We start from the raw sequence: 25,021 nt of genomic DNA, 5'->3' as shown, positions 1-25,021 counted from the left end.
CAAAATGCAATCACTGTCTGAAGAGTTCACCTTCATGAGATGAGGCAGGCAGAAAGATGCAGATAGAGAAGAAAGGGGGAAAGAACAATGGATCCAGGATGTCTCTTTCTTAGTTTTCCTGTTCACCAAACTATCTGCCCGTGGACTGTCCCAGCTTAATTTAAGCAACTATTTTACCCATTTAAAAGGCCATTGTCATGTGAGCTGATTGAAATACTCTTCCCTACATCCTATTGTGCACTTAGTATTTCCCACAGCAGCAATGCTTCAGAGAGATCACGGGAATGTAATCTGGGGTCCGTGTTGGGATTCGCACCCACTCGTACCAGCAGTGAGCTGGGACCTTAGAGCTTATTTGTTTTTCTTTCAGTTAATCCACCCCCATTCCTCAAAAGGAAAGCTTCAGATATCTACCCTGTAAGTATTTTCCCTCATTTTTCATTGAACCCCAGTGAGATACCATGTGCTTTGGGAATGTTCCTCATTATGCCAGAGCTGAATACACTCAGAATCACTCATGACCAAGTGTCTGCACTCATTTATGCCTGAGAATCTACAGCTTGGTAACTTTTTTCCAGTAAGACATAAACTGGATATTTTGAGGGACAGTGATGGACTTTGACAGAGGAGAAGTATTGTTCTGACAGATGGCAGATATTTTGGAAATTAATGACAAAAACCCCAGGTCAAAGAAGTTGAAATTTTTGTTGCGTGTGCAGTTCTGAACAGTCTCTCCTTGCTGATGGCAGCTCTTCAGAGAGGAAGCACAATTTGGCTAAAATTGCCTGAATGAGGTAATAAAATTATACTCCTGTGCAAGGTCCCATTATTCAAAAAACGCATTTGTTTGGATGCAAATTACTGCAGACCTTTCACTGATACATTGGGGAAAAGAGAGAGTTTTCACGAGCCTCACATCAATACCACAATTTAGCCGCTGAGTGGGTTAATACTAATGCAACAGCCAAATGCCCTATTAGAGCCCATTTGTACTCCATTATGCTCTGTGGACTGTTGTTCTTTGGATGAAACCTTAACAGATCTCATCAGATTCTGCTTACAAAAGGAAACATTTCTGTAGTACCTTAAATCTCAAAACGGCTCGCGGTATATGTATGCAGGAGCCCCTTCCCAAAGCCTTGAAACGTATGTCACAACGGGGGACGGTGCCAGAGCGGCTGAGGAGGAGACTCCTTGGGCAGTTACTTCTGCAGGTAGTCGCTGTTCACGCGTGTGATCTTTCCGAAAACAACGTAGTATTTACGCGAGAAAACGCTGTGCGCTGTAGGATGCTGAGGAGAATAGTCTAATCACCTGAAATGACAAAGCACTTCTACGTGGGCAAAATAGTTACTAAAATTACTAGCTGCGCCAATCAACACGGCTGGTACTCGTTCTTGCAGAAAAGAGCCAGGGAGCCTTTGAGTAGCCTGAGTGGGTGGGACCTCCTCTTTGCATCTTGCCTAAAGGACTGCATGCACACCAAATCCTGCAGACACTGCATTAGTGCATTGGTTCAGTACTAACTAACACGGGCGTGCTCAAGAGCAGCATTTCTTGTACTGCCTTGGGTTTTCAGTTGGAAGAGTCTTGTTGAAGAAAAGCCCAGACTTGACTTTATACTGGTGCATTCCCAGTTTAGGAGTCCAGAGAAAAGGAGCAGCTTCCTCAGGACTGTCAAAGGCCATGAGGCTCTGCTCCCAGTCACTGTGTATTTCCCCTGAGGTTGCTTTTTACTTTCGGCTGTTCATAGTTCAGCAGGTGAGCAGTCAGCTTACCTACGGAGCTTTCGTTTAATAAGGGATGTTGGCTGAGCTTCAGAAATTGGAAGTTAAAAATCTACAGAAGGGCATGGACTAAACACAGCAATATACAGAGAGTGGAGAAAAGACTGAATGCAGAGACTTGTTCTTCTCCTGTCCTCAACCTCAAAAAGCGAAGAGGGAGAGGGATCCAGAGAAAGGACGACAGGAGAGGGAAAGGAAATACAGATCTACGTTTTTTATTGCATTAATTCTTTTCTGCAGCTGTGTCATAAAAGCCCTGGTGCTTAGTCTTGTTCTGTATTTTATACCTCCTGTGTCCATGCCGGGGTACCCTTTTTTTTTTTTTTTTTTTTTTAAATGGTGGACAATGGGAGTGCAGCTGGCATTGAGCCGAAAGCTGAGCTGTTCTGTGCTTCATGTGGATTCAAGTTAAATAAATAGTTTGACTCACTCAAGGAGTGAATCAAAAGAGGGAACTGAGCCTCCAGCCTACAAGCGCCTTGCTGTGAAAGCAGGCTTATAAACATGTAAGTTATTCTTTAGTGTTCAGTTCAATGCAAACCTCTCTGGAGGAGAGTCAGTATTTCAGACCTCCTGTAGTCCTGTTCAGGATCTTGATGTAGGAGGCAAGAATATTCTGGTTTTGTCTTAGACCCTTCATTAGAAGTCCAGGAGAGTGGAAGCTTGTTGTCTGTCGTGTGCGTTTTTCCCAGCTTTGTTGTCGGTGCTAAGTGCCTTCAGTCTGAGCAAATTTCAATGTTAAAAAGTAAAACTTTTTAACTGAGGGAAACTGAGGGAAAAACAAACCCTCAGAGCAGGCACAGGAAAACGAGGGTAATATATCGCTAGTGATAGGGGACCATGCGTTTAGATTTCCTGCCACTGGAAAGACTTGATATCTTGTTGATGGCTCTTTGGGAACGCGTTCTGTTGTCCTTACCTGACTTACTCAAAAGAACTTTACTCCATCAGTCACCCCACTGAAGTCACACCAGAATGGTGACAGTTTAAAGCCTGATGCTGCAATTTTCCCTCTAGCTACTGCCTATCCAAGCTGGCTTGAAGACAGCGAGTGTGAGATCTTCTAGAAACATGGTAGCAGGGAGCTCCACCCCTTTGGACAGCCCAAGTTTTTGGTGAGCGTTGCAGCTGGCCCCGAGAGCCCTGCTAGGTTGCACATGGAGTTCCCCTGCTCGCTAGGGGAAAGCGAGCTTGCGTGTGACCACTGTCATGTCCTCAAAGTCCTTCACCAAGGCTTTTGGCTGATGCGTGTGCCTACCAGCATGAGTATTACTCATCTGAAGAGGGGTTGCTAGACAATACCCTTGGTTGTCATTGCTGGGCTGGTTTTGTCATGCCTCCAAAGCCTTGCAAATCAGTCATGGCTTGACATGGTCGTCTGTGTATGCGAGGAGAGATCTACTGGGAAATTGTTTTTATTATATGTTAGTGCTAGCAAATAAATAATGTTCCCTCCGTCTTGTGCATGGGGAGATGCTTTTCTCCTGTGCCTTCAAATCAGGTGATTAATAATGGCCATTAATCCCTGTGAATGACAGCAGTATATTAAAAGCAAAGCACATGTTAAAATAATTTGAGAGGCTGTTGTCAGGTCATAGGCTAAGCCATTCTCTTCATGTATAATATTTTCACAAGGTGTAAATATTTCTAGGCTTGAGATGTTGGCTGGAGATCAAGTTTAAAGAATGCTGAAACAAAACACGTACAAAGGCAGAGAAGACTGAAGCGGTGGGGTCTCAACGTCAGAGTCGGGACTGAAGCCGAACTGAAGTTTGTCAGTGAGTGGTAGATTCGCTCAGAAGTTGAATTTTGGAAAGACCAGACTATTCATAAACTTAAGTTGAATTTGGCAACTAAATACGTTGAAAACCCCCAGGGGGAATTAATTTATTTTTAATGTCCAGGCATTTCATTTGAAATGTCAAAATGAAATGTGTCATTTTGGAAATGCCAAAACATTTCTTTTTGACATCTTCTCAATGAAGCTTTTCAACTTTTTGTTTTGAAATGGCCATTTTCAGTTAGAAGGAAGAAAGGTTAAACAAGATGATTAAATGACTTGAAAGAAGACATTTCATTTTAATTTAAACAAAACGTTGAGGGAAGGCAAATTTTCATTTTTGCATCTAGCTGGACCCCTTTCCCTTCCCCCAAATCTGTTCCTAATTGACCCAAGCCATTTTTCTCCTACTTTTTAGCACAAATAAAAAAATTCCACTGAATTAAAAAACTCACTCTTCACCCCATTCCAGTTCCTAGGGGACCCTAGTTTGGAAATGCTGAAAACCGCTGATTTACAACCCAAGAGGGAACATATAGAACAGCCCTTTAACACGCGAAGGTCCCAAAAGTACGATTTCGTGCCAGGGCATTGGGGCTACCAGCACGTGGAGTGGCACCTCTGTGAGTTACAGATGATAGACTCGACCGTGTGAGTAATAAGTGCAAGGTGAAAAACGACGAGCAGCGCGGGAAGCCTGCTCCCACATTAATGAGATGTGCTACTCCCACTTAGTAGCGGGGCAAGGTCAGGTATGAAACATGTAGCTGATCCTCTCGCGCATACCAAGAGCTGCACTGAAGCCCAAACGGTGGCGGAGATGCCTCTTCCCTCCCTCCCGTCTCCTCCTCCCAGCCCGCTGTGGAGGGGAAGGGGCTGGAAGGGACGTGGCGTCAGACAGACAGACGGCGGCTGAATACGGAAGCCGCTGCCCGGCGCCTCACTTCCCTGACCCTCCGGTGCGATTGCTGCTCGCGCTTCGCACGTGCCGCGCCGCAGAGGGAGAGCTGCGTGCGTCCCTTCGGCACCGGGGCGAGTCCGTTTTGCTTCAGCCCTGCTCGCGCTGAGAATGGCGTCGAGCCATCCGCTTTCGAGCGCTCTCTTTGCAGGCAAAAATGCTTGCTCGTTCCTTAGTGGTTTTTTGGGTAAAGGATTCATCACGCCGCCTGCGAGAGCCCTGAGAGCGGCACCGTAAAAGTAAGAGAGGCGCGAGGCTTAATTGATCTTGAAGATCAGCCCCCAGCTCGTTCCCGTCAGTTCGATTCCTGGCACTTTTGTCCAGCATCGTCTCACACGCCTCAGCTAAGTGATGGGTTGGGCCTAGCTTCTCTTGGCTTGCCTTCCCCTGTGAACTAGGGACTAGAAAGTTTTCTCGTTTCATCTTTGCTATTTGGCCGAACTTTGGTTTCTTCCCCTCAGTTAGAGGAATCAGTAAAAAAAAAAAAAACAAGTTTCTCACCTGAGTGAGCCCCTACTAATTTGATTTTGGATTCTCTTGGAAACCATGGTGCCCCTCTGGGAGACTGTGTAATATTCAATAGGAAGGAAAGAGATGAGATCCAAAAAAAATCTTAAGAGAGTTGTACAGGAATGACTCTGAAAACCCTGCTGAATTTCAAAACCAGAGCATGAAATCCTTTGCGCTCTTTTTTTTTTTTTTTTTCCCCCTCTTTAAACCATCCTTTGGCATCCCGTGGCAGGGATGCAATTCTCCATCCTGTTATCAGTCGCTCCTGCAAGGCAGAGAGGAGATTGTGCTCGCTGAAATACTAGAGGGCTTTTTGCCAGGGCTAGCAGCAGCTTGGGCATTAGCAAATGGAGGGGCGGAGGACATCAGAGCACAAGGGTAGACACGTTCACTTCCTTTACCTTAATTAGCGGACAAAGCTTCAAAACGTGTCCCAAAAGCAAGTCAGAGGAGGTTGGCATCTCAGGAGGTGAGCTAGCCCCAGCGAATCCCTGGAGAATCGCAGTGCCCACCGGCAACTCGGAGCTGTCAACGCTGCGGCATGCGAGATGGAGGTCGGAAACCTCCAGATGAGCGTTTTGCACAGCGTGGGTCTGCAGCTGTCATCCAAAGCGGAGGCTTGGGAATAGCCGTGTGCCTGGTGATGGCAACATCCCCATGGCTTTTGTTTCTCTAATTGCTAACAGCTGGACATTGCTGCTTGTGACACAGCCCTGCGGTGGTTGGGAGCCGGGGGAGAACAGGGCTGTGCTACCTAAGGGACAGCTCTGCAAGGATTGTGCTTTGGGGTCACAGCATTAGTCTCCTTTACCTCTGCTGTCTCATCTGTCCGTCTGAACGGGAGGAGAGCTTTAGCGTCAGCGTCCAGGGGAGCAGAGACAGACGTTTGTCGGGTGCTTCTGAACATCCCATCTGCTGAGCGTTATGAAAGTGTAACTTGTCACTTGCCACAAGGCTTTGAGCAGGTGCTGGAAAGGTACTGCCTGCACTTCTCTGCGTGATCTCAGCCACAGTGGGACGTCCGTGCTGTCCCCTACTTAAATAAGCAAATGGGGCCAAACCCAAATCTAAATGTGAAGCCAGGACGCTTGAGTTTGTCTTTTCAGCTAGCACAAACCGCAGATTTTTTTCAAGCTCATTTAACAGCGAGGCTGAGGTAGGGAAACATCACCAAACGTTTGTTTGGCTACACGTTGGCATAGCAGGGTTTTCAGATGGTTGCCCATATGTGGGGAAACGTGCTTTCTGTTACTTATCCTCAAAAAGAGGTTTACAGTAGACAGCTGTCTGAAAAAGGCGACTTGGAGCTCTCCATGCTGCAGGACCCAACGCAAAATCCGTTCTAGGCAGTGAAAAGTCTTTCACTTGCATTAGCAAACTTTGAATGCAGCCTAGAAGTGATCCAGGAAGCTGATGGTCAAAATATGCCCGCTCTTCGCAGAAGTTCTTCTTTCGCTTTAGTTGGCAGGGCCCTAATCCTGCAAACGCGCTGAACTGTCACTTTGAGGTTGACTGGGCTTTTTTGCGCTGTGCCCCAGTATGTGCTCAAATGCGTGCTAGCTCAGAGTTTGTGGTTGCAGGTGGAGATGTGACACTCTCAAGTACCATCTGATGGAGCCTGGTCGCACACAACCTCCTCCAGTGCCCCCGTGGGCAGGACCTTGTTGTCACGCAGAGCACTCACGCACGTGCTGCACTCCACAGTGGGGCATGGCTCATACCTATAGGCCTGGACATATGCAAAGCCCTCTGCTGAATCCGTGCCTAAGGAGAGGTTAGAGCTTTCCCCACAATATTCAGAAGGCTCTATAGGTCTTGCGACCTGGGTCTTATTTATGCTTTCCAAACATAGCGGTACAGTGTTTGCGCTGAAGGAGTGCTAGCTTGTCTGGCTGAAAAAAACTCAAGCCAATGTCTATTTAGGGTGCCTGTGATTTTTCTTTATATAGTGCAAATGGTGAGTGCCTGTGTTACCGTACAACGCGGAAAGGGAAACGCTACCAAGGGTTGACTCTTTCTTCATGTGGGCATGGCAGGGTTTTCAGAGGTCTGTGGCGAGCTATGCTTTCGGTTACTGTAAATGTCTGCAGTCAAAGCAGGTGCTTTGAATTTCTCTGGTGCCCTAACGTAAACAGGCCCTGATAAAACCTTGGGTAGAGCCAGGGGTAAGGCTTTGGCTCACACCCTTTGTTTGTGGCAGGCTTTTGTTATCTTTTGAGATGAAAGGTGCTCCAGAAATGTAAACCGCTGATGAGCCATACTCCTTTTAATGTAAAATAGTAACAATAAATACTATCTTGCAGTTCCATTCATCCCTGCAGGTCACAAAGCACTCCATAAATTGCACTTCAGCCTTTCACATTCCAGCTGTTGAGCGTACCAAGATACGGTGGCGTGTGGGAATAGAAGAAATACTATCTTTGGGGCCAATGCTTATGTTACCCACAGGTTAACGTGAGTGTTTCATATTTCCCTTCACTCCCCCTTTAACTAGTCTCTGATTTGCATTGATCTGGAGGTCGAGTCCAGCCTACAGCAGCTTATGCCTTTATTTTTCTTGGTCTCAGCCAGTCCTCAATGAGCTGGCTGATACGGAGGCCATCTCACTCATATCCCTCTGGCCAGGGCAGAGCTGCGGAGCTGGGTCATGTTTTCTGCCATCCTTTGTCCTGCCACAGTCTCACGGTCCTTTCCTATAAGCAGAGCAAGCGTCTATAAAACAGCATCTGGCCAGATGTGATGCTCCGGTTTCCCTTTGGTAGTAACAGCGGGCTAAATTCCCCTCCCTGCCCTGCTCCGAGCAGGCTGGCTCAGGTTTTTTCTCATAGAGGAGAGTTCTCAGTCACTAAATTGTGTTTCTTTTCTGTCAGTGGCACCTCCTTTCCATCCAGCATCCGGATAAGATGAGTGTTTTGCAAGGCGGGCCGAGTGTGCCTGAGCAGTGATATTTCTCCATGGGGACCTCAGGACTCCGCAGCGCCGCACAGCCACCAGCTCGCTGCTTGCCCTTCCCTCCTCATCCTCGCACAGGAAGCTTTTGGCCAAGGAGAGAACGTGAGCCGGTGGGTCGGATGCTGCCTTGGCCCATACGCAGCAGCTTAATTTCCCCAAGAGGAATTTATTTTGCAGTTTCTTTAGCAGTCAAACAAACAGACAAACAAGATCCTTAGCACCAAGCCTTCCGTGTTTTTTCCCGTGCTCCTCTGAGCCTCCCTGTAAAAGGCAGGGCAGAAAGGGCTCTGAAAGGGAAGGCATAAAGACGGAGTTCAGGTTCAGCTGTAAATTGGCCTCTGCGCTCCGTTTTGCTGGTGCTCAGCCAGGAGCGATATCCAAATTCATAACGGGCCTCCGTGGGCTGGCAGGAACCCAGAGGAGCACAACCTCCATTTGGATGGACCGATCTGGCGGCGCCGGTTATTTTAAAGCAGGCGAGTGGAAGAGCCTACAGAGATAAACACTCAGGTAATCGCACGGGTCCAAACTGTGCACCACCTTATGTCATCAAAGCAATTTGAAAATCAATTTGATGTCTGACAGGGAGGCAGCGTGGCTCTCCCAGGAGCGGAGTGACACGCTGGCTCCGTTTGGCACTCATTAGCATTCAGGTGGCAGCGCCCTGCATAAGCCAGAGGCTGGTGCTGCTTTTTCTGGGAAAGCCATTAGAAAAAATAAATTAAAGGAGGGGGGGAAATAAAATAAAGCATTAACGATAATTTCCTCTCGTTAAAAGTAACAGTAGTGCAGACCACAGCCCCAGCGCCAGTTGCTAACCTGGGTGGCTTCTGGTTGGGTTTCCGAGACAGTGAAGCAGTGCGCTTACCGCAGAAGTGAAGTGATGATCAAATAAGAAAGCAAATGAGGCTCCCCCCTCACTTTTAACAAAGGCAGGAACGGGGCCAGTGGCAGAGTGCTTTAGTCGAGCAGTTAGAAGATTTGAGGTCAAAGCCTGGCATGGCTATTGATGAATTTCAGGGTGATGGAAGAAGAGTAAGAGACGTTATGAGCGGGCTGCAGGGACTGAAACATGAAGCAAGATTAAAAGGACTTAAGTACCTGGAGGTACTGTGGCTACGCGACAGCAAGGCAGACCGTAATTACAGTCCTCGTACGCTGTCGCCTGGAGAGAGACAGAGTAAGGCAGAGGGAAGGGGCAAAATGGAGGAAGTGAAAACGCGAGCTGAATTTCAGACTGTTCTCTCGGGATGCCGAGATCGGTCGGGCTGTGCGGTGCGTCAACCGCTAGCGCTTTGTTGGTCGTCTCCTCTTGCGTTTGTCCATTTTATGCCGCCTCGTTTCCTGTATAGACCCAAATCTGTAGTGAAGGGCTGGATTCTGCTCGCCGAGTGATCCTGCTTCAGGTGATCTCCAGTGCCTGCTACGCAGTGCTGCGAAGCAGCATCACCGGCCTCAGGTTCAAAGCTCAAAGGAGCAAATCCTTTGAAAATCTGGTCTGCCCGCTGTAGCTCATACCGTGCAGGGCTTACCAGTAGCGTGTTGGTGTATCGCTGGCTCAGGGACTGTAGCAGCACGTAGGCGAAATCTCTGCTGGGAATAGTTTGGTGTCAGGCTCACGTTGCAGCCTTCCTTTCAGTGGTTTCACTTACTGGCTCTCTCTTGTCAATGAGACCGCCCGTTTTCATGAGGACTTTACAACCTCATAACTTGCTATCACCACACCTGCCCTTGAAACTAGAGCGGAAATGATGGCCCGGGCAGGTGACATACTGAAAGATACAGATGCGCAGACTTAGGTGTATTTTGTAAACCTTGTTTCCTTAGGAAGTCAAACTCAAAATAAGTCCCTAACGACTGGGACCGCAAAATTATCCTTACGGATCTGAGCGTAGCAGCATCCTCCTGAGTCTGCAGGCAGCCTGAGATAGTAAAAGAAAGTGGGAACTCTCCTGCCGTTTAGCGAACTTCTAGGGGAGTTCAGCTCTGTGAATTTCCCTTGGTTGCCAAGACTAATTTTTTTTTTTCTTTTTGCTGTTGATTGTTTTAGTGACTGGCATGGCAGCTGGAGTGGGTTGGAAGTTAAGTCTCCAAAAGCCTGTCAGTATCATGCATTTCCCTGTTTGCATTGGATCGTACCATTTTTAGCCTGGCTTCCAAGGAAACAAGTCTGATAGTTGTGTTTTCCACTGTCCGTATTCTCTCTCTCTAGCAATTAATTCTTGAACAGTGCAGCCGCCAAGAGTCAAACCTGGCAGAGGAGTAGCAGTCTCAAGGATCTGAAGTTCCTACGTTTCTTGAAAATAAGTGTCTTGGTAGAGAGATCCTATTAATGACTTCACCAAGGAAACACCTGCAGTGTTATTAGACACCCGTGAATCTACATAGCGGCGAGCCATTAGATGAGCCCTAGCATGTGGGAGAACCATTCGCCAGAGTGTGAGCCTTATGGGACAGCAAAAAGCGTGCAGTGCTCCCAGTTCAGCAATGGAGACACCGCTTGGAGCTGGTGGAGACAGTGCAGAGAGCTGTAGGTGTTCAGCACGCTGAAAGCTTGCCCCTTGGCTGCTGCCCGCCTGCAGAGGCTCCTTCGATGGGTGGATATTTTTAACAAATTAGTCCTACGGGGTGCCTGCGGTGTCTGTACAGCCAGACACTTCTGGGATAAATCCTGGGCCTAATTCAGAGCTGTCTGGCATCTCATACAGTCATTCAGATTCTGCAGAGCGGGGACACAAAGCAGCCGGTCTGATGTTTCATTGCAAGGCAATAAGGGATTCAACCTTTTGCCTGCGTCTGATCCAGGCAGACGTGAGTCTTGGATCAGATAAAACAAAGTTGTTAGTTCATTAGACATGATTAAGGGCTGTTTGGGTTAATGGAAAAGTTGAGTAAAGCATACTTGTTCCTGCATAACGAGCACACGGAGGGGCTGTGGAGGTAATCAGAGGTGATGTGTGTGAGGTGTTACTTGTGTGCTTATAGGGTTTAAGGGACTAGATAGGCCAGTGTCACTTTGCCCAAGAGAGAAGGGGATAAAAATAAAACTCACAAGCTTTGGCTTTGAGGATATGCCCGGTCTCACGTTAGGGCTCTCAATACCAGAACAGCCACAGCGGAGGGCTGACCTGGTAGAGCCCCTGCTTTGGATTCAAATGTATTCCAAGATTTTTTTATAGCTTTACTTTATATTAGTAGGTTTTAAGCCAGATGAGATACTGTCAGTTCACAGTACTCTCACTCCATGCCAGTCAGGGCTCATCTGTCCTCCCACAGCTGGCAGGAGACGCATCTAAAAATGGAGCGGGCGCAAGTAGCATCCACGCGTCTCTGCGCTGGGGCTCCGAAACCAACTGCAAATCCATTCAGTTGTGCTGATGTGAGTACCGGCCAAGCTGGATGTCTCCAGGTGCTAAAGCGCAAGTCAGGCAGTATTGCAGAGCGCCTCCACGTTTGGCCTGCATGACCCCTTCCCAGAAATGATTTCTCATCACCTTCTCAAGTGATGCCAAGCAAAATAAACATTAGGGGCAGCGCCATTTTCATGCTGCACTTGCTGTTTGCCCAAGGGCTGCGCCCACTTTCTCTCTTCCGCGTTCACAGCACGTCGGGGTTGTGCTCAGGGCCAAACCTAGGGTGGGATTCGAGGGTGGGCAGCCTGCCGGTCGCACAACAAAGCCTCAGAAAGGGTGTTGCCTCCTTTCCGCATCCTCCTCCATAACCACTTGATCTGGTTGCATGGTAACACAGCGATCGTGCACATTTTACCTCCCTGCCTTCCTCTCTTTTAACCCCTGGTCACTGCAACTGGCCTCATTTAGGTGTTTAGGCCGGTAGCCCAGATCACATCAGCGGATGATGTTTATCTGCTTCACTGTTTTCTTACCTACTTGGGAAAGAGACAGAGAAGGGAAAAAGATCAGAAATGGGCAGTGATTTCCAGTGTGACTACGCAGATCCCTGCTTATTTATCAAGATAAGAGGGAATGGCGAGGGAAAGAGAGTGAAAATCCTGAGTTAGAGTCTGTGTAATACTTTCCATATCGCAAGCAAGGAGTTAAGTATTGAGTTTAATAAGTGCTATATTGACACAGAAAGATGTACTGGATGCAGAAGCAAACTGACCGTGAGATGAAATACAAATTTTATGCATCATCTCTCTTCCTTTCTCCGTCTTTTACACCTAAAGTACACATCACTGTTTTCTGGAGAGGTCTGATCTGGGCGCTCAGAGCATTTCTATGACTGTTCTTGCTGTTTTCATGGGAGTAAGTGATTTATGTGCAGCTTTGCAGATTTGGGCCTTTAGATAATATCTAGCTGCACACCCACGCATGCTGCCGCAGCAACATCCTATAACCCCTGAGTAGCAAAATATTTCCTTTTCACTGCAGCAGCAAAGCTGGAATTTCTAAGAGGTCTAATGGTCTGAAGTGCGTAACTCCCACCCAGGTAAAGGAGAGCTGGGTGTGTTATTCTTTCTGAGACCCGTTTTGAAAACTCCTGGCTTTCAGACTAATCATACTAATCACAGAGGTAACTGGGGGGCAGGAGGCAGCTGGCTCTGGGGCTTCATGCTCTTCAGCAAACAGGTCCCTCATGGTTCGGGGTGCTGTGACACTACTGTTTGGATATCAGAGCTTAAGATTTGCTAGCAGCAGAATTTAACCCCAGAGTGTTGTATCACTCTTGATCATGCTGGAGGAAGTGACATATAAATAACAAGCAGGGATCCTTCAAAGTGTTTTTAAAGCTGAGGGGGAGAAGGGAGGAATAAAATAAAAATAAAAGACTGTTTTGTCCCCTAATCAGCAAAGCAGCATTAATGAAATTCTAGAGAGGGCAGAGGGAGGGCAAGCCAGCACAGTCAGCAAAGACGAATCTGGATGAGTGTAACATTTAAAAAAAAGAGAAAGCTGGAGACATTGCCCTGCCCTGTGCCATGCCAAGCATTGCAATTTAAGATTGCAGTGGCCTAGTTAGGAGAGCAAACGTCTGCGTGCGTGCGCGCACACCCTCATTGCAGCGAAATCTGTCCGTTGTCTGGCAAGAGGGCGGTCACCCTCAGAAAGGTCAGTTGGCACCCGGGAGAGGGAAGGGATGCACTTTCACATCGCTTCAGTGAAACTTGGGACCACCCTCAGTCACCCAAAGGGGATGCACAGTGGGGATCAGGGGAAATCCATGTGGTGAAAAGGGGGCAGCTGCTCTGCCACGGTGCATTTGCTTTGCCTCGCACAGTTGTGCTGGTGGTGTGTTCTGCTTCTTGGCATCAGGGCACATGCCTTCCATGGTCTGAAACCCTAATTTCTCTGCCTGCTCATCTCCTGAACTGCCTTTTGCCTACCTTTTGGCCTATTTCAGGCTCTCATCTGGCTGTTCTTGCTGTTCCCTCTTCTTGGCTCCCTCCTAGTCCTCATGCTGCCTGGAGCACTGTCCCTTTGCTTCCTCCGACGCCCAAGGCAGCTGTTTATCCCTCCGTGTCTTTTTCTCCCACCCACATGACCAAACCCAGAGCCTGCTCTATTTTGGGAGCTGCTGCAAATGCAGTGGTACTATGGCTTTGCTGTGGCTTGGGCTTGGAGAAGGCAGACTATTTTTTCACTCGAGCATGTGAGAGATCATGGGTGTAAGCCGCAAAATTCAGAGCCAGATGTCCAGAGCCCCAAAGCTTAGGGATGTTTGGATCAAGGGTTTGGGTTTCTGCCTTGAATTTCTGATTCAGGGAAACAATGAGTCCTGGGAGCTCCCCTCCCAGGAAGCCGAGGCTCAGAACTGGAAATGTGCACAATGTCTGAGGAGCACGCTGACTGCCTGGGGCTGTCTTTGCATTTGGACCATTTGTGTTGAATGATGTGTGATCCTGATCCAAGTGGTGAGAGATGCCGTCCCAGTCTGGGCCTGTGTTAGGATTTCCTTGTAAATGTAGAGCTTAGATACCATCCCAGGGGGAATTAAGTGTTCTGGCTTGAGCTTTGCTTTGAGTTTTTGGCTTCCATCAAATTCAAGGCTCAGAGTTAGGCTTGGGAAGAAGGCGATATGCACCAGTATGCGCTAGGCTGTGTGGGCAGAAGCCAGGCTGAGCAAAGACCCTGTAGGAGGAGAAGCTGTTGAGATTTGCGTAGCTGAATCCCTCTTCTCAATGCGCTTTGAATCCCAACTCGTCCAAGTTCTCAGAGTCTTTTTGTTGCAGGGGAAATCTGGGCACTGTTATTCCCTGTCCATGTTTATTCACTGACTCTTCAAACTTTATTGTTAGTGGAAGATCCAGAAAGGTCCATCTGAAATCTTTCATCTGGTCTCCGTTGAGTCTTCTGGCAAAGCAGTAGCCCGTGTACCAGTGGCTGAACGCACGGCGCCGCTCCAGCTCTTAGCTGCTAACTGGAGCCAAGTAGAAATACTAAGCTAGGATTTCCTAGAGCTAGATTGTGGTGGCTTTGCTTCCATATTCAACTTGTATTCAGTTGCTTTGGCCATCAGGTGTTCACCTTCATAAACCCTATAGGAGCAACCCCCCTGCAAAAAAATCTGCTATCATCATGTGCAACATCTGTGAGGCAGACTATAAAATGAAGGAAGCTTCTTAAAACAAAATTAAAAGGAGCAACCAGAAGGGTAAAATGCAAGTGAAGTGGAGGCTGTTTAAAGGCTTGCTATTAAAAGCTCCAGATAAGCATATTCTACATCTAAAATCTCATTTTCCTCCCAAAAAGCTGACATAATTAAACAGTAAATCAAAGGAAATAATCAGCAGTAAAAGGCATCCTTCCACAATGGAAGTGCTATCCAATTGAGGAAAAACAGGAAAAATACAACCATGATATATAAAAATGGCAAGTTAAATGTAAAACCTTAATATCACCAAAAAATTTTGAGGGATGGTTTGCTAAAGGTGTAAAAGCCACTAAGAAAATGTTTTCAAACATATCAGAAGCAGGAAGCCTGCCACGAAATCTGTAGATGGCAGGTGGAAAAGGAGTACTGAAGAAAGACAAGGCTTTTGCAGAAGTGTATTATTTCCGACATTTCATTGCACTGTAGCTTCGGAAACGTCTACCACCTGGGCCTGCCTTTGTGGAGAGCAAGCAAAACAAAGTATCTTAAATATAAATTTTAGCAGACGATGTCCTAAAATGAATCAGTGTAAGGAAGAGTAACAGACAACAAGGATGAGACAGAATTTATACAGAGCTTTAAAGAAATGCAAATGTAAATTTTTCCAGCGACTACTTTGCTACATAAACAGGCACGGGAACAGGAGTGAAAAGTGGCAAATGTGATCCTGATTTTTAGAAAGGACTGTTAGTGGGATCTGGAGGTGTTAATTTTACTTTTATACCAGAAAACTTTGTTGAAACCCAAGAGTTAGAATTCATGGACAGATGAATAAATATGATATACTGAGGAAGAGTCAACCTGGGTTGACTTCCCAGAGTGAAGTCATTCTTTATTAATGTATTAGATTTCTTTAAAGAAGACAGGAATATGGATAAACATGACCTGGTCAATATAGTGTCCGTAAATATCCAAAAAATTTTCGTAGTGTCCCTTGCCAAAGATTCTTGAAGGAGTTAAACTGCCATAGACTAAGATTTTCTTGTGGACTAATAATATCTTAAAAGATAGAAAACAAAGGGAAGCAAGAAACGTTCATTTTTCACCATGGCTTCCCATGGCATCCCACAGGGATGCTTGCTAGTGCCCGAGCTATTCGACAACTTCCTAAATGATCTAGAAACTGGTGAACGGGGAGGTGGCAACATTTGCTGACTTTACAGAATTATTTCGGATAGTCAGAACTACAAAGAGGTACAGAAAGATCTCGTGATACTGCATGACTGAGTGACGAAATGGTACGTGAAGTTCAAGTCTGTTGATTACAACAAAGCAATGTACTTGAGGAGATAATCCCTGACGGCTCACGCACTGTGACAGGCTTGCAACTAGCTGGTACCGCTTGGCAATGAAATCGCAGAATCACTACAGATAGCTCTTTGAAACGTAGGAACAAATCTCAGCCGCTGTCGGGAAGGCGAATGGAAAGTTAAGAATTCTTAGGAAAAAGGCTGAGAAGAAAAGAAAGAACATTAGACACATTGTCAAGCTTCCTGGTGCAGCAACATCTGGAGCAGCATGCACCCAAACTCAGAAGGCGTGACAGAGGTAGAGAGGAGAATGGAACAACTTCTGTAGGGAGAGAGGTTAAACGGATGAGGCCCCTCAGGGCTGGAAAAAGCTTGTCTGAAAAGCGTTTGTGTAGACAGAAATATAAAATCATGAATGGTGTGGCGAAGGAGAATAGGGAATGGTTATTCACTGTCTCTTTTATAACACAAAAATGAATGGCCATGAAATGAAATTATTTGGCAGCAGGTTTAAAGCAAACAAAAGGAAATAGTTTTTCGCATAGTGCATAATTAAATTGGGGCACTCATTGGCACAGAATGTTTTGGAGGCCAAAGCTATAAAAGGGTTCAAAAAGCAATTAGACAAATTCAAGGCTCACAGAGAACTGCTGGTTTGGGAATCTCTCACATGCAGATTGTCAGAAGCTGGGAGGTTAAATGGGAGGGGAGCATCTCTGTACGCTTGTGCCTTTCTATACGCTTCTCCTGCATGTCTAATCTCAGCCGCTGTTAAAAACAAGATGTGGAGCTAGATGGTCCCTTTTTGTATGTGTATCTTCTCATGGCGCAGACCTAAGCTAAATCTTATAGTCCCACCTGGATTGCCCATCTTTGACACGATTTCCTGCAGTTGGGCTCGTTCCTTCAGGTGGTCCCTTGCAGTCCCATGTTTCTGTAACCTTTGCAGTTATTGCTAAGGCTGTGCTCTGCGGCCTGTAGTCAGTAGCCCTGGAGGATGCCTCCCTTGTAATTCATCTCGCCAGGTGGGAATTTGAAATCAAAAGCAGATACTGAACTCTGCATATGGCAGTACACTGCTCCCCAAGCCAGACTTGTGGATTCCTTCAGAGGCTTAGGAGGCCAGCTCTGAGCCGTGCTTACATCACGTATAGCTATTTCCAGTCTTCTGTCCAGCTTTTTGACCTACCCATTGGTAAGAGCTTTGCTACTCAGCTCCTCTTATTTCTTCTGCTGAAAAGCGTAGCACACGTGCACTAGGAGAAGGAAGGACTGGCCAACATGTGGCCGTCTGAGCCGTGAATAAAAACACCACTTTGTGCTGCAATCCTATTTGCTGGTCTCTGGTACTCAGTGCTAAATGGCCTTGTCTTTCTGCAAGCTGGAGGCCAGCAAGGGGTTTGGCCTTAACAGAGGAAGGTATTTCTGAGGGTATTGGCCATTGTTCTAATGCTTTCATTTTTGTGTTATAAACAAACAAACAAAAAAAAGCAGCAAGTAGCATTATGCCAATGTGAATTTACCATTCCGTTCACTGGAAGCAGAATTAGCTCAACGCTGGCCGTATTTGAAGCTCCTGCCAGCCTCAATGGACCTCGTTCAGTATCTACTTTGTTTCAACAATTAGCAGTAAGACAGAGCATCTGGCATGCAAATTGTATGCTAGGACAAATGCCCAAAGTGAGGTCCTGCACTGGCAAGCAACAGTTCAAAACAAACAAACAGAATATCTCTTTCAGTCAAAAGATCTGCTTCTGGGTCGTCTCCAAATGCCTGTACATTGACACAATACGTTTTTTTTTCTCATGATATCCCTCCAGGGTTGGCCTGTGTAACAAGATGAGCCACTTTGCTGTTGCTCTGCCGTTGATCTCTAACTTCTAATTAGGTCCTGTGTAGCTATCTAACATACCACGTCTTCACTGTCCCTGCAGCATGGTCTAACTTGCTCTAAAGCCAAACTTGCTCATCCTCCAGCCTTGTGCTAAGAACCTCTCGCAAACAGCTCTGGAGCACTTTGGAGGGGAAGGGCATGGGTGCTAGACCTCCCTGGTGTTCTCTGGGCTGAGGCTCCTAGAGCTTGGCTCTTCCTGGAGCTGGGTGGGCAATTTAAGAATGACCAGGCACCGATGTGGAGGCAAAGCACAGTGCTCCTGACGGCTGGTGAGCCCCATGACGGTGCTCCTTCTTTACCTTTGGGTGAATGTTGAGAGCGCTAGACTGTCTATTATAGGGCCTTGTCCAGAAGAAGAGGAGATCCCACATCACCTCTCAGAGCTTAGATTGAAATTGCAGGGTGGAGAGGGAAAATTGCTTTTCACTCATATATACCGACTCGATGCAGAAAAGGATGCTGACGCAGTCAGCAGGGGAAGCCACAGCAGCATTTTGCCTTTCAGCGAGGGACCATCCCATCACCTGGTGAAAGGTGGTAGTCGCAGAGCTGCAGTTGACTTCCCCGGAAAGGCAGTCGTTAGGGGATGACAGGAAGAAGAAATATTTTCCGTGTTTCTTGAAGCGCATCCAAAACATTAGACTTTGGGGCTCAGTGTTCATTGAAGCGTCAGTGCAAGAGAGTGGACCTCTCTGCAAGAAGCAGAGATTGGCTTTCACGAGAGAGTAGGAGGCTTGTTTGATGCTACTAATGGTTTCATTTTTCATTTTCTAAGGCAGGGTTGTGCAAGCTGTGATGTTAGAGCCGGCAGTGATTGCCGCATGGGCCAGGTAACGCTTGTGCTGGGATTCTGGGTGATCAGCCAGGGTGCTGAGGCTGGTTTTATTCCCCTGGGAACTCTGGGACACCTGGGTCCCCTCTCACTTCCCACTCCCAGGCTCAGCTTTTCCAGAGTGTGCCTTGCTCCTCTTTGCCAAAAGGAAGGTTTTGGTATGAAACTCACACTGAGTAGTTGGATGCTGCCCCTCTCAGGTATTTTTACTGCTGAGGGAATGACTGTTTTAATTTAATAAAGAGAAAATGAATGGGTGAATAACAAAACCATGAGGTTCTGCAGGTACTGCTCTAAATGCTAAAAGAATAGACAAGTTATTGATTTCCACTCTTTTCTGGGTTTCAGACACTGTCTTTTGCATTAAATTTAACTGGAAGAGTAAAGGAAAAAGACTGGGAAAGTTGTAATTTCCCATTGAATCCTATAAGATTTTTCCACAAAGCTTGTATGAGTTCACGTGCAAACAGCATCTCTGGTAGTTTGGTGGCTACTTCTACTGTGGCATTAAGCCCTTTTCCCCAAGATATCCCGAGAGATACTCGCATAACCCCGACTTCAAACCCTGCTGTCACCGGGCAGCTGTGCGAGTGGCAGAGTGCAGATGCTAATTTTTATGGGCTGGCCCAGCCTTCTGCTGCCCCTGCACTTTGGCAAAACACGCTGCATATTCAACGCGCTGCAGCTGCCGCAGCATCCGGGCATTTGGCGTTGTATTAAAGCAAGAGTGAGCTGCGCGGCCAGGACGGGGGCCTTGCACTTAGGACTGGATGAGGGCTCAGGAGGCCACGGTGGCTTGAGGCAGGTTGCGTGGCCTCTCTATAGCTCCTGCTTTCCCTGCTGCTCCGTGTCTGTTTGGACTGGAGATCCCGGCAGGTTGTGCCCCGTGCAGCTGGGCTCCGGTCTCGGCTGCTGCCCAGGCTTGCTCTGCAGGGGCAGGCATCCATAGGAGGAATTTAGAGGCTTCGAGAATGGCAGTCAGTCCTTAAGCGTTTTCTAAGCGTTATGAGGCCTGATTTAAATGCGATGACTATTTTTTCCCCTTTAAAAAACAACCAGATCCTTGAAATTGGGAACTCAGAGCTGGGGAAGACTGTATTTATTTTAACTTTGAGGTAACCTCAGTTGAGCTTGTTGGAATCTCTTGACCTCTCTCAAACCTTCTGAGGTCTGTGGGTAAAAATAAAATAGTGATAACAGCAATCCCTGTGCTCCCACTGAAAGACAGAACTGGGCAAGTAGCAAGAGTTAGTTTTTTTTGATTTTTGTTTTTTTTTTGATCTTGTAGCTTTGACATGATTCATTGAAAATAAATGTGCTACAACTTTAAGGATTTGTCTGCAGCTAAATATAAGGGTGTACTGGCTCCACCCTGCCGCTCTGGTAGGGATACAGGCATTTATTTTCTCGGGTGGGTTTTGTCTTCTTTTTTTTCTCTTCTGCTTTTTTGTTGAATCTCAGCCATGAAATAACCAAAGGTTTAACAGAGCGGCCTTGGAGCATGAAGGAGAGATACCTATTAACATGTCATTTTTCCCCATGGAAAGTTACCTAACAGGATCCAAATTTCACCTTTCCTGTAAGTAACCATGGGCTCTTCTCTGATGGGGAGATGATAGGAGGGATCATGGTGAAGGGCTTAGGAGAGTAAGTTGCTATCGTAAGCTCTCTTTTATGAGACCCCAGCCTGGTTATTTTTGTGCCAACAGCAGGTAAAGGCACAAACAGCTCATCTTTTTAGCCACCCATGAGCTTGTGGATGAACAGGTCTGAGCGAATGGTTCTTTTCTTCCTAAAGATGTTTTAAGTGAGGACTTGTGTGTTGGTAGAGCTCAAAGAGGTGGTATCAGGTTGTATTTTCAATCAGCATGCTGAGTGGTTTAGTCAATCAGATCTTAGTTTAGTCTCAAACTTTGTTTTTGAAAGAGAAGGTGGTTTCATCTTCATTTTCCATAATCATCTGTTTATTTTATTAGATTTTTTTAAAAACTGAATTTTTCTGATGCATGTCCACCTGTTTTTTATAAGCTGCTGAAGGTCTGTTTGTGCAGAGTAGATTTCTTTCAACAAGCCAAAAGAAACTACAAGACTATATACAAAAAAGGGCAAAAAAACCACATGCTGTGCTATTTTGGTAGTAGCAAATTATGCGTTCTACAAATTACCATTGGTTAAGAACATAATGCGTCTGTCTGTATAACAATGTCCTACTTTCACATCACCACTAATACATTTAAAGTTATGATAATATCCATTGAAATCCGAAGTGTCTCCTCTTTTCTGAGATCTGATTTATTCCTACCAGCAAATGTCACATGTAAGTGTAAGTTTTATGGCTGAATAATTCACACACTGTTAGGCATCTTATTAGGAAGGACTTAGACTTTTTAAAAAACGACTTGAGTTTGTTCCTCAGATATCTAGAAACTATTAATTCCCTAGATTTTCTTTCTTGTTTGCTTACTTGCGTGGTTAGTTTCTTGCTTTTTTTTTGTGCTTTCTCTTGCTTTCTTTTTCTCTTTCTTGCTTATTCTTTCTCTTTTATTCTTTCTTTTTCTGTCTCTCTCTCCCTTTTCTTTCTTTTTTGTTTCTTCTTCTTTTTGCTATTGTGTCTTTTCCTTTTTTCTTTCTTTCTTTCTGTCTTTTTCCTGTCTTTTTTTTTCCCTGTCTTTCTATCTGTCCGATGACGAGCAGGTTAAACTGAGGATTTACTCACTTTTTAATGTTAGCCTCATGAGCGTCAGCTCAGAAATGCCACTCTGAAACATTGATGAGGAAAGTGGGTACTGTAAATATGTTAAGATCTGATTAGATTAGATTACTTGTAAGAATTTCCCCACCTACAATATTATGAGTATATTCAGCATCTGATACTTTACAAACTCTTTTGTCAGCTGTAATAGAAAGTAGTAATTTGCGCTCCATCTCCTTTCATGCTTCAGGAAGAACCCAAAATACACCTGTGTGTATTCCTTCCTCTCTCGTACACGCAGATGCACACACTTATTTATAGTGGCAAGGCAGGTTTATTGTGTTGACACTGTGAACTGCTTTTCAAGCTGCTCTGTATTGAGCAGTTCAAATAGCAGTTTTCTGTATGCACTTTGATTAAGGAGCAGAGGAACATCATGAGGGAACATCTACATAGAGGTCTCAGGAACCCTCTTCAGAAAAACCATCGGTTAAGGACATTATTCATATAGGTAGCTTTAGGCTCATGGAGGCATGTATTGAATTTGCACCTGCAGCAGCTACTCAGCTGACCTGTGAGCTAGAGCCCCAATGAGTGGCACGGTCTCAGCAGCTTGGGCGCTGGCTGGAGGATCAGGAGAGCTGGCTCCTGGCCTGGCCTTGGGGTGGCCGGGAGCATGGCACATCCCCTCTCGGTTGCTCTACTTTCCCCCATTTCTCCACTGTCTCGCCTGGTCAGACTGTAAGCTGTTTGGTGCAAACACTCTCCTGACCCTGTGCTTCAGGAGAACAGTTACCTCGGCCAAAATCTCTGGTTGCCGCTTTAATGTAACAGAGTCACAGTCCTTCAGCGTGGAGCCCATTACCAATTCATGCTGGTGGGGCAAATGCATGCTGAAAAGGCCGCTGCACCTCTAACTACAGCCAGCTTGGCTATAGCGTGTGTCTGTGTGCACGTGCGCCATGAATCCGAGGGGAGCAAGCCCAGCAGGCAGCTTTCTCCTGTCGCATAGGCGCTCTCTGGATGAAAGAAGAGGGTGTCGCTTGCAGCCGTAGCCAGGGGAGGTTGGGAGCCTACTGGCGATGAGGCTCCAGAACAGATGTCGCCTTGTTCCACTTTCACACCGCCCGTAGTTTCCATTCCAGCTTTCCTCTGAGCCACCTTTTTCACAAGCAGGATTGAAGGAGGGAAAGAAAGAGAAAGGCACATCCATGGCGACAGGCATGCAGCACGCTGGGGAGGCAGGTTTGCTTGCTAAGCCAACCTGCTTGCTAAGCCAGGGCGTTGCCTTTCACCCTCTCCAGCACGTTGCTGTGGTGGGGTGTCTGCTTGGCATTTCTCCAGCACCTCTGCCCCGTAGCAGGCTGATTCTTCGCCTCTCCCTGGCCTTGTCCCTGCTGACCTCCTGTTCGGCTGTTGTCTGTGCTGCTCTCCTGACTGGAGGGAAAATAGCACTGTGGCCTTGACCCGTTCTGAATGGATCCAGATATTGCTCTGCTTTTATTAAATGTATTAATGCTGAATTCAGAGGTTTCCTTCTTCTCCTTCTCCTGTTTTCCTTTGATTGCTGGACCTCACTGATAAGGCATTATTTCACATGGCCCTTTCCGACTTGAAACTCATGCACTCAGAGGGTTCCTGGCCATGGTCTTCATATATTACCCCTAAGCCCCAAATTGCAGTGATTGAAGCTGTGCTTTGGAGCTGCCGCTGTGGCCTCTGCGTATCTCTCTGCCTCCTGCAGTTTAGCAGGCTTCTTACAGCTTTAATTCTTCAGGGGCTTATAGAAATGGTTTAAAAATCACGGGTACAGCCGTGAGCACTGCACTTCACAGGGGTCCTGGGGACCACTCAGGTGATAAGTGCTTTAACAGCCCCCTCCGTTTCATTTGTTCACCTCCATCACAGCCTTTACTGCACATTTGTACTGCAGCAGGACGCAGGGGACAGCTAGGTCAGATACCAGTGTCCAGTTGCTGTACAAATCCAGGATAACTCTCCCTGCTCTGAATACCACAGCCACTGCGTTCAGGGCCGCGTTAGAGCGTTGTCCAACGCCAGAGCTGTCTGCCTGTCCTACTGCAAACAGCCTCCAGCGTGAGGACAGGAGACACCATGGGGTCTCATTTGCAAGCAGGAGGGTTGGGGCTGAGGAGCTGTGGCTGCATTTTTTTTTTTTTTTTGGTGATGTCTCTTACACAGTCTGCAAAGCTGCCCTGAAGTTGGCAGGTCTGTCATGAGGAATCCTGTCTGCGGAGCGGACTCCTGGGTGCAGCAGAGTTGTTGCCAAGGTCACTCTGCCTTCCTCTTTCAAGTATTTATTGCCAGGATGAGTCCTACTCATCACTACTGCTATGGTGTCTTGGGGCTTTTGGGGGCCAAGCAGGATGGTAGCCCTTGTATCTGCTGGGATATGCACTCAAGGGTGCAAGGAAGGTACAGAGCACCTCTCTCTCCTGAGGTGCTTGCTGAGTGCTCCTTGTGAGGGGAGCCATTTTAAACAGGCTTTTATACACCACAGTAACGCGTGCAGGATCGGCTTGGCTGCATCCTCAGATGCGTGGTAGCTGCTTTGCATGCTGTTTCAGGTCGTAAAACCAAAGCACTTTGACTTGAAAGACAGATTGCCACCACATTGTGCGCAAATCTATCTAAAATAGATGGCTTGCCACTTCACCTCTCTCCATCCCACTCCTGCCCGGCTGAGAACGGCATGGGCACTGCTGCCTTCTCAAGGAGAAGCAGAAAGAAATTGCCTTGCTAGGAAACCAAACAGAGCAGCAGCAATCACACAGCACTCCAGGAGAGTTCCCCGTCAGGCTCCCAGTTCCTGTTTTCTTTCAAGTAATGCAAGAAAGACTAGCATGACAGTGACAGCTCCTTTGTGTGTCCCAGTGCTTATGAAGGACTCCTGGAAATAGTCTGGGTCGATGATTAAGGCTTTAGCTTTAAGACTCTGGAAGATAGGTTTGTTTCATTCTCTGGGGTGCTCAGCACCGTGGCACAGCGCCTGGAGCCCAAGAGCTGCCTATCCAGTGTAATGTGGATTTAAACATCCTGTGGGACATGCAGACACGTAGGGAAGGGGGCCCAGCAAGTGCCTCAGTGTTGTCATGTTGTCAAATGGAGATTCTTCCTTCAGGAGGGGCATCCAAAACGGCCCTTGGGAGCAGTTTCAGATGCCTCTGGCTTAGACTTTTTAGCACTAAACCTCTATTTTACACATTTCTTACTGTGCTCCGTCCTGCATTTCTGGTTTGTTAATTCCCCATCTTTATGCCTTCCAACTTTAGCAGTTACATTCCCTGTCACGTACCCCTCTGCAAGGCCCGGTCTGACGTCTGAAAGCTTGGTTAGGAGCCAGAGACAGGGTCCCACATTCAATGCTTGGTCCGCGCCACTCCCCACATTTTTCTCCCTCACCACAGGAGCTCCGTTCCTGGGTCCTCACTATTCAGCTTTGCAGATGGGTGATAAAAATGGGTGCTGTCCTCCTGGCAGGCTCATCAGGCAGGCTGAAGAGAGCGAAAGCCAAGCTGCAGAGATATGGTGGGCACAGCAGTCCCATCAGACAGCATGTATGAGGTGGAGAACAAAGGCAGGGAGGACAGAAAGGAAGAGGAAGAGAGACAGACTGGTTCAGGTCCCAGACCCCAGGTTCCTGGCACACAGGCAGCAGAGGAGGGAACATCAGCGTGTTTGCAGCTGCTGCTGGTACCTGGCAGCATCTCCTCAAAACAGACCATTCACG

General features: G+C 46.9%; 1 protein-coding gene across 3 annotated transcripts in view; it reads left to right on the top strand.

The window, feature by feature from the left end:
• LOC138064197 (zinc finger and BTB domain-containing protein 7C-like) overlaps positions 1–25,021 on the top strand; it is a 194,018-nt gene that overhangs the window by 46,717 nt on the left and 122,280 nt on the right. The window contains exon 1 of one of the 3 annotated variants that reach the window (XM_068925803.1): positions 19,979–20,157. The exons of the other annotated variants lie outside the window; for them this stretch is intronic. The gene's annotated coding sequence lies outside the window, so the exon portion shown is untranslated. Of the gene's footprint in view, positions 1–19,978; positions 20,158–25,021 lie in introns of those variants that run through there. 3 annotated transcript variants of the gene reach the window in all.

The sequence above is a fragment of the Struthio camelus genome, chromosome W (assembly GCF_040807025.1).
Source record: "Struthio camelus isolate bStrCam1 chromosome W, bStrCam1.hap1, whole genome shotgun sequence".
NCBI lineage: Eukaryota > Metazoa > Chordata > Aves > Struthioniformes > Struthionidae > Struthio > Struthio camelus.
This window is presented reverse-complemented; position numbering and strand designations above follow the sequence as displayed.